The sequence below is a fragment of the Phoenix dactylifera genome, chromosome 15 (genome assembly GCF_009389715.1).
Source record: "Phoenix dactylifera cultivar Barhee BC4 chromosome 15, palm_55x_up_171113_PBpolish2nd_filt_p, whole genome shotgun sequence".
In the NCBI taxonomy this organism is placed as follows: Eukaryota; Viridiplantae; Streptophyta; class Magnoliopsida; order Arecales; family Arecaceae; genus Phoenix; species Phoenix dactylifera.
The window spans coordinates 1,278,157-1,292,230 of record NC_052406.1 but is presented as its reverse complement, the minus strand read 5'-3'; positions in this window follow the sequence as shown (position 1 = coordinate 1,292,230).

The following is a 14,074-nucleotide window of genomic DNA, read 5'->3' as shown; positions in this document are numbered from 1 at the left end:
GATTTCTCTTCTCCATCGAGAAGAGCTTTTCTGCCGACTTCACCGAAATGCTGGCCCGAGCTCGAAAATATGCGAAGGCCAAAGAGGCTATCGCCTCTAGGCGGGGCGTGACCGAGCAGGCTTCGAAGAAGCAAAAGAAGCGCCGCGAGGAGCGCGGCCGCCAGAGAAGCTGATCTCCCCGCCGAGAGAAGAATCTCCCTCGGCTGAGGAGTCCGCCCCGACAGCGGGGACAGCTTCGACCAAGGTCCCCGCCCCAACCGAGGTCCCCGCCGCGGCCCCGAATGCACTCGGGGAAGTACGAGAACTACATACCCATCAACGCACCCCGGACCGAGATTCTAATGGAGATTGAGAGTCGGAATTTTTTCCAACCCCCACCTCCGATGCGGGATGTAGGAGTCCCGCGCAACCCTAGAAAGTATTGCCGCTTCCATCGGGACCACGGCCACGACACGGAGGACTGTTTTCAGCTCCGAGACGAGATCGAGGCGCTTATCCGCCGCAGGGTACTCAATCGGTTTGTAAGGAACCGACGCGAGGAAAGGAGGTCAGTGGAAAATGCCGTGCCGCCCTAAAATCCAAATGACAACAGGCCCATCGCCGGCACCATCAATGTCATTGGAGGAGGAGGCTCGGCTGAAGAGTTAGTCGAGGAAAGGATCCCCCTGAAGCGCCCACGCACCTCCGAAGCCATCTCGTTCTTGGAGGAGGACTTAGATGGAGTTGAGACACCTCATGATGATGCTGTGGTCATATCCATGGTTGTAAACAAGTTTCATGTAAAGCGGATCTTAGTTGATAATGGAAGCTCAGCAAATATTTTGTATTACCAAGCCTACCAAAAAATGGGGTTAGCGGAAAGCCAGCTTCGGAGAATGAACGCCTCGTTGGTCGGATTCACCGGGAACTCGGTCCCAGTTGAGGGTGAGGTCAGCCTTCTAGTCATGGTTGGTCTCGCCCCCCGAGAAAGTACTGTGAGGGCGGACTTTCTCGTGGTCCGCCTGCCTTCGGCCTACAATGCTATCCTCGGACGATCAGGGTTAAACGCCCTCCGAGCCATAGTCTCGACCTACCACCTACTCCTGCGGTTCCCTACCAACCAAGGAGTGGGCGAGGTCCACGGAGATCAGATGGTGGCCAAACGGTGCTACATGGCGACTTATAAAGCAAAGCGATCGACCGAAGCATTAAGTCAGCAGGAGCTACTGGTCGAGGCGTCGACCCAAGCAACGGACCGCATGCTGCCCATCGAAACCTTGGACGTGCGAGACGACCCTTGGAAGAAATGGGTAGAGCCTGGTGAGCTTCTTACCCAAATCCGTTTACTAGAAAATTCTCCAAAATTAACCGTACAGATCGGCTCCGGCTTGAGCTCCTGCGAAAGGAAGCGTCTGATCGAATTTCTTCGAGCCAATATGGATGTCTTTGCCTGGTCGCCCGCCGACATGCCGGGAATCGACCCCGAGGTTATGATTCACCGACTCCAGGTGAAACCGACCTGCAGACCCGTGAGGCAAAAGAAGCGAGGCTCTGCCCCGGAGCGGCGGCAAGCGGCGGCCGAGGAAGTAGACAGACTCCTCGAAGCCGGCTTCATCCGGGAGGTCTCCTATCCAGACTGGCTCGCCAATATGGTCCTCGTGAAAAAAGCCAATGAAAAATGGTGCATGTGCGTGGACTACACCGACTTGAACAAGGCCTGCCCGAAGGACAGTTTTTCCCTCCCCAGCATCGACCAGCTCGTCAACTCTACTTAGGGACATCAGCTGCTAACCTTCATGGACGCCTTCTCGGGATATAATCAAATCCGAATAGCACCTGAAGACGAGGAGAAAACGACGTTCATCACCGACAAGGGCACCTATTGTTACAAGGTGATGTCGTTCGGGTTGAAGAATGCAGGAGCTACATATCAAAGGCTGGTCAGCCAAATCTTCAAAGACCAGTTAGGCCGAAATATGGAGGTCTATGTGGATGACATGCTGGTGAAGAGCCGGACAGCAGAGCACCATGTGGCCGACCTCGACGAAGCCTTCTCCAAGCTCAGGAAGTACCGAATGAAGCTCAATCCCGCAAAGTGCGCGTTCGGAGTCACCTCGGAAAAATTCCTGGGCTTCGTGGTAACCCAGCACAGAGTTGAAGCCAATCCCGAGAAGATCCGAGCGCTGCAAGACATGGTGCCACCAAAGATAGTCAAGAAGGTACAGCGACTTACTGGGCGGGTCGCAGCTCTGGGGAGATTTATCTTCAGGTCGGCCGAGCGGTGCCTCCCATTCTTTAAAATCCTCAAGCGGCCGAAAGATTTCTTATGGTCGAAGGAATGCCAGCAAGCTTTCGAAGAGCTCAGGCGCCTCCTCGCCTCCCCTCCTCTACTCACCAAACCTCAGCGAGGTGAAGTTCTTTACTTATACTTGGCCGTCTCCCCAGTTGCAGTAAGCTCAATCCTGATCCGGGAAGAGGACAAGCTCCAAAAGCCTATCTACTATACCAGCCGGGTCCTCAAGGATACTGAGACCCGATATTCTAAGTTGGAGAAAACAATCTTCGCCCTGATCACTTCAGCTCGGAGACTCCGGCCCTATTTTCAGGCCCACACCGTGGCCATACTGACTGACCAGCCTATCAAACAAATCTTGCAGAGGTCAGACCGCGCAGGGAGGATTGCCAAATGGGCAGTCGAGCTCGGAAAGTTCGACCTCGAATACCGTCCAAGGCCGGCAATCAAAGCTCAGATACTCGCCGATTTCATTGTGGAGTGCTCTTTGCCGGACGATCCCGAGCACCTACTCATGCCAACAAAGGAGACCCCGGGGCAGCCATGGGTCCTATATGTAGACGGCTCCTCAACCTCGGGGGGTAGTGGAGCCGGTCTTATTCTTACAAGCCCAGACGAGGTGGTGGCAGAGCAGGCCCTACGCCTTGAGTTTCCGGCTTCAAACAACGAGGCGAAGAATGAAGCGCTCGTTGCTGGGCTTAAATTGACAAAGGAACTGAAAGCCGGGAACGTGAAGGCCTTCAGTGACTCCCAACTGGTCGTGAGCCAGGTTTTGGAAGATTTTAAAGCAAAGAAGCCGTCGATGCAGAAATATCTCTAAAAGGTACGAGATCTCACATCCGCCCTAAGCTCCTTCAACATTCACCATATCCCCAGGATGGAGAATCTCAAAGCTGATCAACTGTCAAAGCTAGCGACCTCCCGCATGAGCGAGCTCCCCAAGACGACGGCGCTTGAATATCTCCAAACACCCAGCATAGAAGAGCCCGAGCCAGCCATGTGCATAGACACCGAGCCGAGCTAGATGGATGAGCTCGTCGGCTACCTCCAAAGTGAAGTCCTCCCTAATGATGAGCTCGAGGCTCGCCGAGTCAGACGTCTAGCCTTCCGATTCATATTATACGAAGGCAAACTCTACCAAAAATCCTTCACCTCTCCTCTCCTCAGATGCCTCCGCCCATCAGAGGCGGACTATGCTATGCGAGAGGTCCATGAAGGGGTATGTCGGAACCATCTGGGAGGCCGAGCGTTGGCTCATAAAATTTTACGCCAAGGATACTTTTGGCCCACACTCCAAAAGGACGCAACGGTCTTCGTCCGAAAATGCGACCGATGTCAACGAAACGCCAACATCCAGCGCCGACCCTCGGCCCCGCTGACCTCGATCGGTGCTCCCTGGCCATTTGCTCAGTGGGAAATTGACATTCTGGGGCCATTTCCTCTGGCAACCGGGCAGAAAAAATTTCTGGTTGTCTCCATCGACTACTTCACCAAGTGGGTCGAAGCTGAACTAGTGGCTCGGATCACCGAGCAGAAAATACGGGACTTTGTGTGGAAGTCGATCATATGCAGATTTGGACTCCCTCGCATCCTCATATCCGACAACGGCCGCTAGTTCGACAACATTCATTTTAGAGAATTCTACTCCGAACTCGGGATCGACCACCGCTTTACCTCGATCGCCCATCCTCAAACAAATGGAGAAACCGAGGTAACAAATCGCACCATTTTGCAGGGGCTCAAGACCAGGCTCAATCGGTCCAAAGGACAGTAGGTCGAGGACTTGTACAATGTTCTCTGGGCCTACCGGACTACGTTCCGACTACCCATAGGCGAGACCCCTTTCAACCTGACATATGGGACGGAAGTTGTTATTCCTATGGAGGTCGGTCTCCCCTCCCTGAGAGTGGAACATTACGACGCCGACTCCAACTCTTCTCAGCTCAGAAACAACTTGGACCTCGTCGAAGAGACAAGGGAAGTTGTCCGAGTTCGCATGGCAAGATACCAGCAAAAAACGGCCCAGTACTACAACTCCAAAGTCAAGCTCAAGCTTTTCAAAGTGGGGGACCTCGTCCTCAGAAGAGCCGAAGCCTCTCCGCCGACTGAACAAGGGAAGTTAACCCCGAACTGGGAAGGACCTTATCGGGTTGCGCGAGTCCAGCGGCCCGGAGCATACAAATTGGAATCTCTTGAGGGAACTTCCATCCCTCGGAGCTGGAACTCCGAGAATCTTCGGATGTACTATCAATAGACCCTTCGGGGGTCGTCGACAAAAGGGAATACAACTCTCACCCTCCGCTTATGGCAATTCACCTATGGTTCTCCATTAATCATTTCACATTCTCCCTGATAACGTGATGTCCATGAATCTCAGGAAACCCGACCAAGCTCGGATGCCCGACCAAGTTCGAATACCCGACCAAGCTCGGAAGCCCGACCAAGTTCGGATGCCCGACCAAGCTCGGATGCCTGACCAAGCTCGAATGCCCTAGCAAAGTCTGGAATGCCCCGCCGCGTCGATATCGAGCTCGATCCAGGTCTCCCTCAAAAACCTCGACTAAGATCGAGATGCCCCGTGTGTCGACCGTAGAGTCCCAAACTTCCTCGACTCCGAAAGCGTCGCAGGTCGACAGTGCATTCCCAGACCCCTCGACCTTGCGCACGATCCCTCGACTAAGATCGAGATGCCCCGTGTGTCGACCGTAGAGTCCCAAACTCTCTCGACCTCGCAAAGCGTCGCAGGTCGACAGTGCGTTTCCAGACCCTTCGACCTTGCGCACGATCCCTCGACTAAGATCGAGATGCCCCGTGTGTCGACCGTAGAGTCTCAAACTCCCTCGACCTCGGGAAGCGTCGCAGGTCGGCAGTGCGTTTCCAGACCCCACGACCTTGCGCGCGATCCCTCGATTAAGATCGAGATGCCTCGTGTGTCGACCGTAGAGTCTCAAACTCCCTCGACCTCGAAAAACATTACTAGGCCAACAGCGAGCCCGAGCTCCCTCGACCACGAAAAGATGGGATAGTACCTTCGCGGCCCTCCGTGATATTTGACAACGACGGCAGAGTGACATCCACACAAATTCCCGACGACAGCGACATCTCCCACCATGCCGGCGTCCCCTAAGCAGACCCCAGGCCAAAAATGCCTCTGAAAGCTGGCCGAGAAGCGGAGCGGCTTGCTTCAATATGGAGCGCTCGACTTCGAAGGCACAAGAGGTACATCCCACTTAGCGCCTATTCTATTATGTCCATTTACTTATGGATCGTTGGCAAAATCTCAATCAACCTCGACTCTTCCCAACCAAGGTCGGGATATCCTTTCGGACCGACCCAAGGCCGAGGTCCCATCAACCCCTCTTATTTACGATCTCCATTCCAGCCCACGCAAACCACTCTGAATGAGGGCCCAGCCAAACCCAAACACCGAAAAGTCAACGTTCATTCGCAGCGATGACCTCGACCTTTGATGCTCTGGTAGATTTTGGGAGTGCCAAGGCACCCACCATATATTTTATTCTGCTTGTCGGTACCTCGACTGGGCTCGGGGCCAATTACCGCGGAGGCCCCAGCGGCAACTTAACTTTAATTCATGGTCTCCCTGGAGACCAACCCCAAAACTTTCCGCGAACCTACGGCTGACATTCCGGAAGATGAATCTGAAAGCCCAGTAGAACCCCTCTTAGGGTTCGAGGCCCGAGCTCGGTGCCTTAGGGATTTGGAAGCCAGGCTCGAGGGCCCGGCAAACTTCGAATCCGAGCTCGAAGACTTGGTGAATCTTCCTAAGATTTGAGCCCGGCGCCTAAAAGTTCTTCATCGGACTTAAGCTTGATAGTTTGGCACACATAACCCGAACCTGAGTCCATGAGTTTAGCCGAGCTCCAACACTTAGAGGAATTCGCCAGAAGAAAATCAACTCGAATGGTTAAAACAAGGTCTATCCGTTACCCAGAGAAGAGAAAAGTAGACATGAATTCATAAAGAAAGTTCTTTCATTAACAAAAACCCGAAGGCTGAAATACAAAATTAGAGACCGGCCGTACAACAAGTTCGAAGGCCGATCTCACTCATAAAGGGAAAAAAAACAAAAAGAAAAGCTAAGTCCTAGGGAGCGGCGGCTGCACCAGCGTCGGCAACTTCCCCGGGAGGAGCCTCCGACACCGCCTGATCGGCCATATCAGCCTCAGCCTCGGCGAGCTCCTCCTTGGGCGTGAGAATCGCAGGGACGTCGTCCTTGGACTCAGCGCCTATCCCCATCCTCGGATGGATCCCCGAAAGGTCGAGCTGGGGGCAGTACCGAGCCATCTGCCTTCGAAAATTCTCGAAGCTCCGGAGGAACCCATCCACGGTCTCCTCCTCCAACATGTCGCGGAACTCTTCCGACTCCTTGAAGAGCTCCACGGCATTCTCAGCTCGCTCGAGCGCCCTCTTCTCTCGGGCCTCGAGCTGCTTGACCTTTAGGCGGAGGATCTCGCCCTCGTACTTGTGGCCGGCGGCTTCGGAGCAGGCCTCGGCAAGACGCGCCTCGAAGGCGCGCAGTGCTGATCTCGTCAAGGAGTGCGCAGCCCTCTCCCCTTCAAGTTCGTCGACAACAGCTTGCCGACCTGCCTCAGTGGCCTCCCTCCGTGCTACGGCTTCCGCCAGCGCGGCCTCCGCCTCCGCAAGCCTCTTCTCGGCTGACTCCAATTGTTTTTGGAATCGCCGAGACTCGTTCTGGCATTCCGAGCAATGAATACCAGAGTGTCTACTTCGTGAATATGCTGCAGGAAAAATAGCAATGAGTAAGAATGAAGGAAATGCCGACGACTAAAAATAAGATAAGAAGGCAGCTTACCCAAGCAGTATTACAGTATGTCTGGTCGACAATTTCTTCAAGGCCGAGAGCTCGGAACTCGGCCCGGTCAACCGGGAGCATCGTGCGGCGAAATACAGTGCGCGCAACATCGTCATCCCGGAAGGCTGAGCTGCCCTCTGGGATCGAGGACTCTGACTCAGCCGATCCCCCTTCAGAGCGCCCTCCGGCCTCTGAAGAGCTCGCCCCGCCCGAGCCCATGGTAACGGGACGAGACGGGCCCGGAACCCCGGGGCCCCTGCTCGGCTCAGGCCCCGAGCACCGCAGATGAATGACCATGCGGCTCGCCTGCTGGGGAATGGGAGCGGGGCGGCTCAGAGAAGCCGAGCCCGGTGCTCCCCCGGAGCCCGAGCTCACGCACTAAAGAACTGGAGCTCTGCCCCGGGAAGACCCCGAGGCCCCGGCCCCCGAGCCCCTCGCCTCGGCAGGGGCAGAAGTGGCAGCTAGCCTGGCCTTCTTGCGGGGCTTGGGTAGAGCCCCGCCGGTCTCGTCTGACCTCCTCTTCAGTCGGGCGAAGAGGGACGCGTTGCTGGTCGGCATGTGAGGAATATCTGAAACAAAGAAGGAAAAAATTTCTGTTAAGTATCGGACTAACGTCAGAAGAACAAAGGAAAGAAACAGATATGGCAAGAACTGAAAAATAAAGGAGCAGTACAACTGCCCTTACCCTCGGGGCGCGCCGAGCTCAGGCCAACGTTCACTAGAGCTTCCTCGGTCAAAAACTCGGTCAGAAGGATGTCCCTCCCGAGACTCCGCAGAGCGTCAAAGGCCCTCTGCTCCTCCACCGAAAGACCACTGTGCCTGTTCAGGGCCTTCAGCCCGGGAAGCCCCCACCTCTCGGAAGAAAGAAAGAAAAATTTTTCCTTCCACTCATGAATCGAGAAAGGGGCACCTCAGAAGAGCGACAGGCCGCTCCTCCAGGCGAAGTATAATCACTCTACATCCGCCGGGTTCGTCTTTAACATAAAATACCGACGGAAGACACTCACCGAGCTCGGGATCCCATGCGCAAGGCAGAGGGACGCAAACCCGACAATGGTCCTCCATAAGTTCGGAGTGAGCTGTGCCGGGGCGAGTTGGTACTCCACCAGCAAGTCATTCACGAACTCATGCAGCGGGAACCGCAGGCCAGCCCAGAGTGCATCGATGTACACCCCGATCCAACCTGGCGGAAGTCTAGTTACCCGGTCCTCCGACCCCGCAAGTTCAAGATGAAACCCGGATCGGAAGAAAAACCGGGAGCAAACCAATTCCAGTTCCTCCTCGGTCAAAGTAGACCTAACCTCACCGGGATCAAGACCCATCTCGAGAGAAAAAGGGGGACAAAAAAAACAGCGAGAAACGAAGACAAAGAAAGAGAAGAAAGCAGGTATTTAAAGAAAAGACTTCCGAGCCAACATGGAAAAACGACCTACTATAAAGTCGCCGGGGATCGTTCCAGGATATCGCCGAAAGTCGCCTCTGAACGCCGCCGGGAAAGATCAGTCGCAGTCGGGAGAAAGGAGAGAGGAAGGAAGACGGCAGTAGCAAACAAGCGAGACCTTTCTAGGGCGAAATCGGAGATTTATATAGACCCTCCCGACGTTTCAGATTGGCAGGGCTAAAACCCGCCTTCCGTCTGGATTGCACCACGTGTCAGCCCCAAGAACCGAAGCAGCGCATTTATTCTGGACGGGCACCTCGGATACGGGACCAAGGCGCCGTCCCATCGAATCTCGGAGCCCCATCATGTGCCCGCTACTCGAAATAACCTCGAAGGACGAAAGGGCGTCGCCTCCTCTCCCCTCATTAAAAACGCCTCGAAGCACGCAGAGCGCCGGCATAATTTAAGCCCCACCACTGCAATAAAAGCAATTCTTCGAAGGCCGGACCTCACCCACTGCTCGCTACTGTCATATCCTCCTACGGCTTAATTTGAGACCACGCCTTGGGCGGCTTACTCAACAATTAATGCACATGGTCTCTGCAGACCTCCGGCTTACTCAACAATTAATGCGCATGGCCTCTGCAGACCTCCGGCTTACTCAACAATTAATGCGCATGGTCTCTGCAGACCTCCGGCTTACTCAACAATTAATGCTTATAGTCTCTGCAGACCTCCGGTTTACTCAACGATTAATGCACATGACTCCTGCCGTCTGCGGATCTCCGGTCCTCCACGACAAGTCAGCTCGGCTACGTTCAGTCGGCCGCGACAACTTCCTGATTCCGACCTCATCCTCTACGGCAAGACATTAATTCACGTGATCGTGCACCGACTCACGCGACGTGCTCAATCGTACGGCAACCTGGTCCCGTTGCATCACAGGTAACCCAGCACCCCACTATAAAAGAAGAACCCCTCTACCATGGTGGAAAAACTCTGGACATATTGTTTACACATATTTCCCCTCTGACTTAAGCATCGGAGGACCGGCGCCGGAAATCCCAGCCACCGATTTCTTGCAGGTCTCCCAGAGGACGCTGCCCACCGACGGACCGCCGCCACCCGCAGCCCGCCGATTCTCGCCGGAGCTCCGCCTCCTTAGCTCAGTGGTCGCCCCCGGATCCAAATTTCAGCAACAAATATAATATATAAATTTAATATATTAATATTGATGTAGTATAATATTATTATTTATTAATATCAATGTTATTTAATAATATGATATTAATAATATTAGATGAATATTCGTAATACTAAAATAAGATTAACTATGTTATATTATATAGTGTCATGATCATGATCATACTAAATAATATAATATAAAAATAAAATATTATAATATATTATACTATTTAATAGTTTAATATTATTCATATAATAACAATAATAAAACTAATCTTATAGTAATATTTTAATCTTCTGATGATAATTATAAATTAATATTATTGTAATATTATGTCATAATGTTAGTAAATACCAATATTAATATTATATTGATAATAAAAAATAGAAATAAAAACTATATAAAATATAGGGGAAACTAATGTCCGGTCCATTCTTTGACCGGACTGTAATGTTTAATCCCTGTTGACTGATTGTTTAACAATCAGTCCAGCCATATTTCAATACTTTATTATGAGACGAAAATACCCCCTAAGAATATTAAAATGCCCCTGTCCCTTTTGATATCCCATTCCCAGAAGAAGAAGAAGAAGAAAAAGGGGCAGCCGCCACCGACCACGGCCCGTCCCCGCCCGAGCTCCCTCCCGCGGCCGCCACCGGCCCCATCTCGCTCCCTCCCGAGCCCCGTCCCGCGGCCCCGCCCCGTCCCGTGCCCCTTCCCCACCTAATCTTCCGTTCTCAGAAGCAAAAGGAAAAGAAAAAGGCCTGGCCGTCGCCGGCCCCTGCTCACCACCTCCCAAGCCCTCTACCGCGGCCTCGCCCCCTTCCGCGGCCGTCGCCGGCCCCTGCTCGTCCCCTCCCAAGCTCCCTTCTGCGGCCTCGCCCCCTCCCGCAGCCGAGCCCCCTCCCACGGCCCGCCCCCGCCCGAGCTCCCTCCCGCGGCTGCCGCCAGCCCCTGCTCGCCGCCTCTCGAGCCCCCTCCCACAACCGCGCCGCCATGAATGCCCCCACCTCCGACCCCGCCCCTTCACGAGCCCCCTCCTGCGGCCACAGCCCACCCTCCTCCTGCATCTGTCGCGGTCCGGCCTCTTTCTGGAGCCACCGGCCTCGCGGGAGAAGAGGTGTTCTCCGCCGCCGCCGACGGCGGCCCCGCCCCATCCCACGGCCCCCTCCAACGGCCCGGCCCCCCTCCGGTGCCGCCGGCTCGCGGGAGAAGAAGAAAGAAGAAGAAGGGAAGAAGAGAAGAAAAAGAAAAAAGAAAGAAAGAAAAGAGAAAAAGAAAAATAAATAAATGCATAAATACATAAATAAATAAATAAATAAATAAATAAATAATATATTCTAATAAAATAAAATAATTATAAATAAAAAAAGGAAAGGAAAGAAGAAGAAGAAAAAGAAGAAAAGGAAAAAAAAAGAAAAGAAAGAAAAGAAAAAGGAAGAAAAGGAAAGAAAAAGAAGAAAAAGGAAAGAAAAGGAAAGAAAAGAAAAAAAGAAGAAGAAAAAGGAAACATAATTTTCTGTTCTGTGCACACACTTAATTAACCCCGAAACATAATTTTCTATTCTGTGCACACAGTTTACCATTTTCTGCACACAGGTATGGTTTCTCTGCACACAGTTAAGTGAAGCAATCTGATTTTTGTAGAATGTTTCGAATCAATTACAATGATGTGGTAGATACTTAATATAGGTTGTTCTTGTGAGCCAAGTTTTACCTTAGCATGGCACATAGTCGATTAAACTTGAAGCACACTTAACTAACGATGATACATACTTAATTAACCTCGAAATATAGTGTTCTATTCTGTGCACACAGTTTACTATTTTCTGCACATAGGTATGGTTTCTCTGCACACAGTTAAGTTAACCATGCTATATTACTTGTATACCAAGCTTACAAACCTAACTGTCACTCGCTCATTATTTTCTTTTTTCTTTTTTTTTTTTCTTTTGTTGTCTTCTTTTCTTTCCTTCTCTTCTTTTTCTTTTCTTTTTATTCTTTTTCTTTCCTTTTCTTTCTTTTTTTTTCTTTTCTTTTCTTGATATTGATAGATACAATGGAAGAAAAGACAAAAAAAAGAAGAAAAAGAAAAGAAAAAGAAGAAAAAAAGAAAGAAAAAGAAGAGAAGGAAAGAAAAAGAAGGAAAGAAAAAAAAAGAAGAAAAAGGAAAGAAAAAGAAGAGAAGGAAAAAGAAGAAGAAAAAGGAAAGAAAAAGAAGAAAAAGGAAAGAAAAAGAAGAAAGAAAAGAAAAAGGAAGAAAAGGAAAGAAAAAGAAGGAAGGAAAGAAAAAGAAGAGAAGGAAAGGAAAAAAAAAGACAATTAAGTATTCTCTGTGCACAATTAAGTCTTTCCTGCACACAAACTTAATTGTATCCAGAGAATATTTAACTGCGTACAGATAGTACTTAACTGTGTGCATCACATAGTTAAGTATTCTCTGTACAGAATTAAATCTTCTCTGCACACAGTTAAGTATTCTCTGCATCACACAGTTAAGTGTGTACAGAGAATATTTAACTGTGTGCATCACACAGTTAGGTGTTCTCTATACACAATTAAATTTTCTCTGCACACACTTAAATCTTCTCTGCATACAGTTAAGTATTCTCTGCATCACACAATTAAGTGTATGCAGAGAAGACTTAATTGTATACAGATAACATTTAACTGTGTGCATCACACAGTTAGGTGTTCTCTATACACAATTAAATCTTCTATGCACATATTTAAATTTTCTCTGTACACAGTTAAGTATTCTGTATATCGCACATTTAAGTTAAATATTTTCGGTACACAATTAAGTCTTTTCTGCGCACACACTTAAATCTTCTCTGCACATAGTAACTGTTCTATGCATCACACATTTAAGTATTCTTTTTCTTTCTTTTTTTTCTTCTTTTATTGTTTTCTTTTTTTCTTTTTTTCCTTTTCTTCTTTTCCTTTCCTTTTTTTTCTTTTTCTTTCCTTCTCTTCTTTTTCTTTCATTTTTCTTTCCTTTTTCTTCTTCTTTTTCTTTTCTTTTTTTTCCTTTTCTTCTTTTTCGTTCCTTTTTTTATTTTTCTTTCATTCTCTTCTTTTTCTTTTCTTTCCTTTTTTTTCCTTCTCTGCATACAGTTAAGTATTCTCGGCATCACACAGTTAAGTATGTGCAAAAAAAACTTAATTGTATCCAGAGAATACTTAACTGTGTGCATCATACAGTTAAGTGTTCTCTGTATACAATTAAATCTTCTCTACACACACTTAATTTTTTTTTCTTTCTTTTTTTTTATTTTTTTTTATTTTTTTTGTTTTTTTTCTATTTTCTCCTCTTGTGAGGTCGGCGATGCCAAAAGGAGTTATACCATGGCGGCAGCGAGAGGAGGCCCAGCCGCAGCCACTTTATTTATTTATTTATTATTTTATTACAATATATCTTATATATTTATTTATCTATTTATTCGTTCATCACATATATATATGTATTTATTTATTTATGAATTTATTTATTTATTTATTTTTCATTTTTATTTTCTTCTTTTTCTTCTTTTTTTTTTCTTTTTCTTCTTTTTTCTTTCTTTTCTTCTATTTTCCCCTCCCGTGAGGCCGGTGGCGCCAGAAGGGGGTCGGACCGTGGCGGCCGCGGGAGGGGGTCCAGCCACAGCAGCTTTATTTATTTATAATTATTTTATGTCATTAAAATATATTTGTTTATTTATTTATTCATTCATTCATATATTGATGCATTTATTTATTTATTTATTTTTTTTTCTTTCTTTTTTTGTTTTCTTTTCTTCTTTTTTTCTTTTTTTCTTTTCTTTTCTTCTTTTTCTTTCTTTTTCTTCTTTTTTTTCTTTTTTTTTCTTTTTTTTTCTTTTTTTTCTTCTCTTCTTCCCTTCTTCTTCTTTCTTCTCCTTCCGCGAGCTGGCGGCGCCGGAAGGGGGCCGGGCCGCGGCGGCTGCAGGAGGGGGCCATGGGAGGCGGCCCGAGAGGGGGCGAGGCCTCCGGCGGCGGCAGCCGCGGCCGGCCAGCGGAAAGCACCTCTCCTCCCGCGAGGCTAGCGGCTCCGAAAAGGGGCCGGTCCGTGGCGAACGTGGGAGGAGGGTGGGTTGCGGCCGGCGACAGCCGTAGGAGGGGGCTCGTGCGGGGGCAGGGGCGGGGGCAATCTTGGCGGCGCGGCTGCGGGAGAAGGCTTGGGAGGGGGCGGGGCCGTGGGAGGGGGCTCGGGAGCGGGCGAGCCGGGGCCGGTGGTGGCCGCAGGAGGGAACTCGGTCGGGGGCAGGGCTGCGGGAGGGGGCTCGGGAGGAGGCGAGTCGGGGCCGGCGGCGGCCGCAGGAGGGAGCTCGGGCGGAGGCGGGCCGTGGTCGGCGGTGGCGTCCTTTTCTTCTTCTCCTTTTGGGAATGGGAGATGAGGAGGGC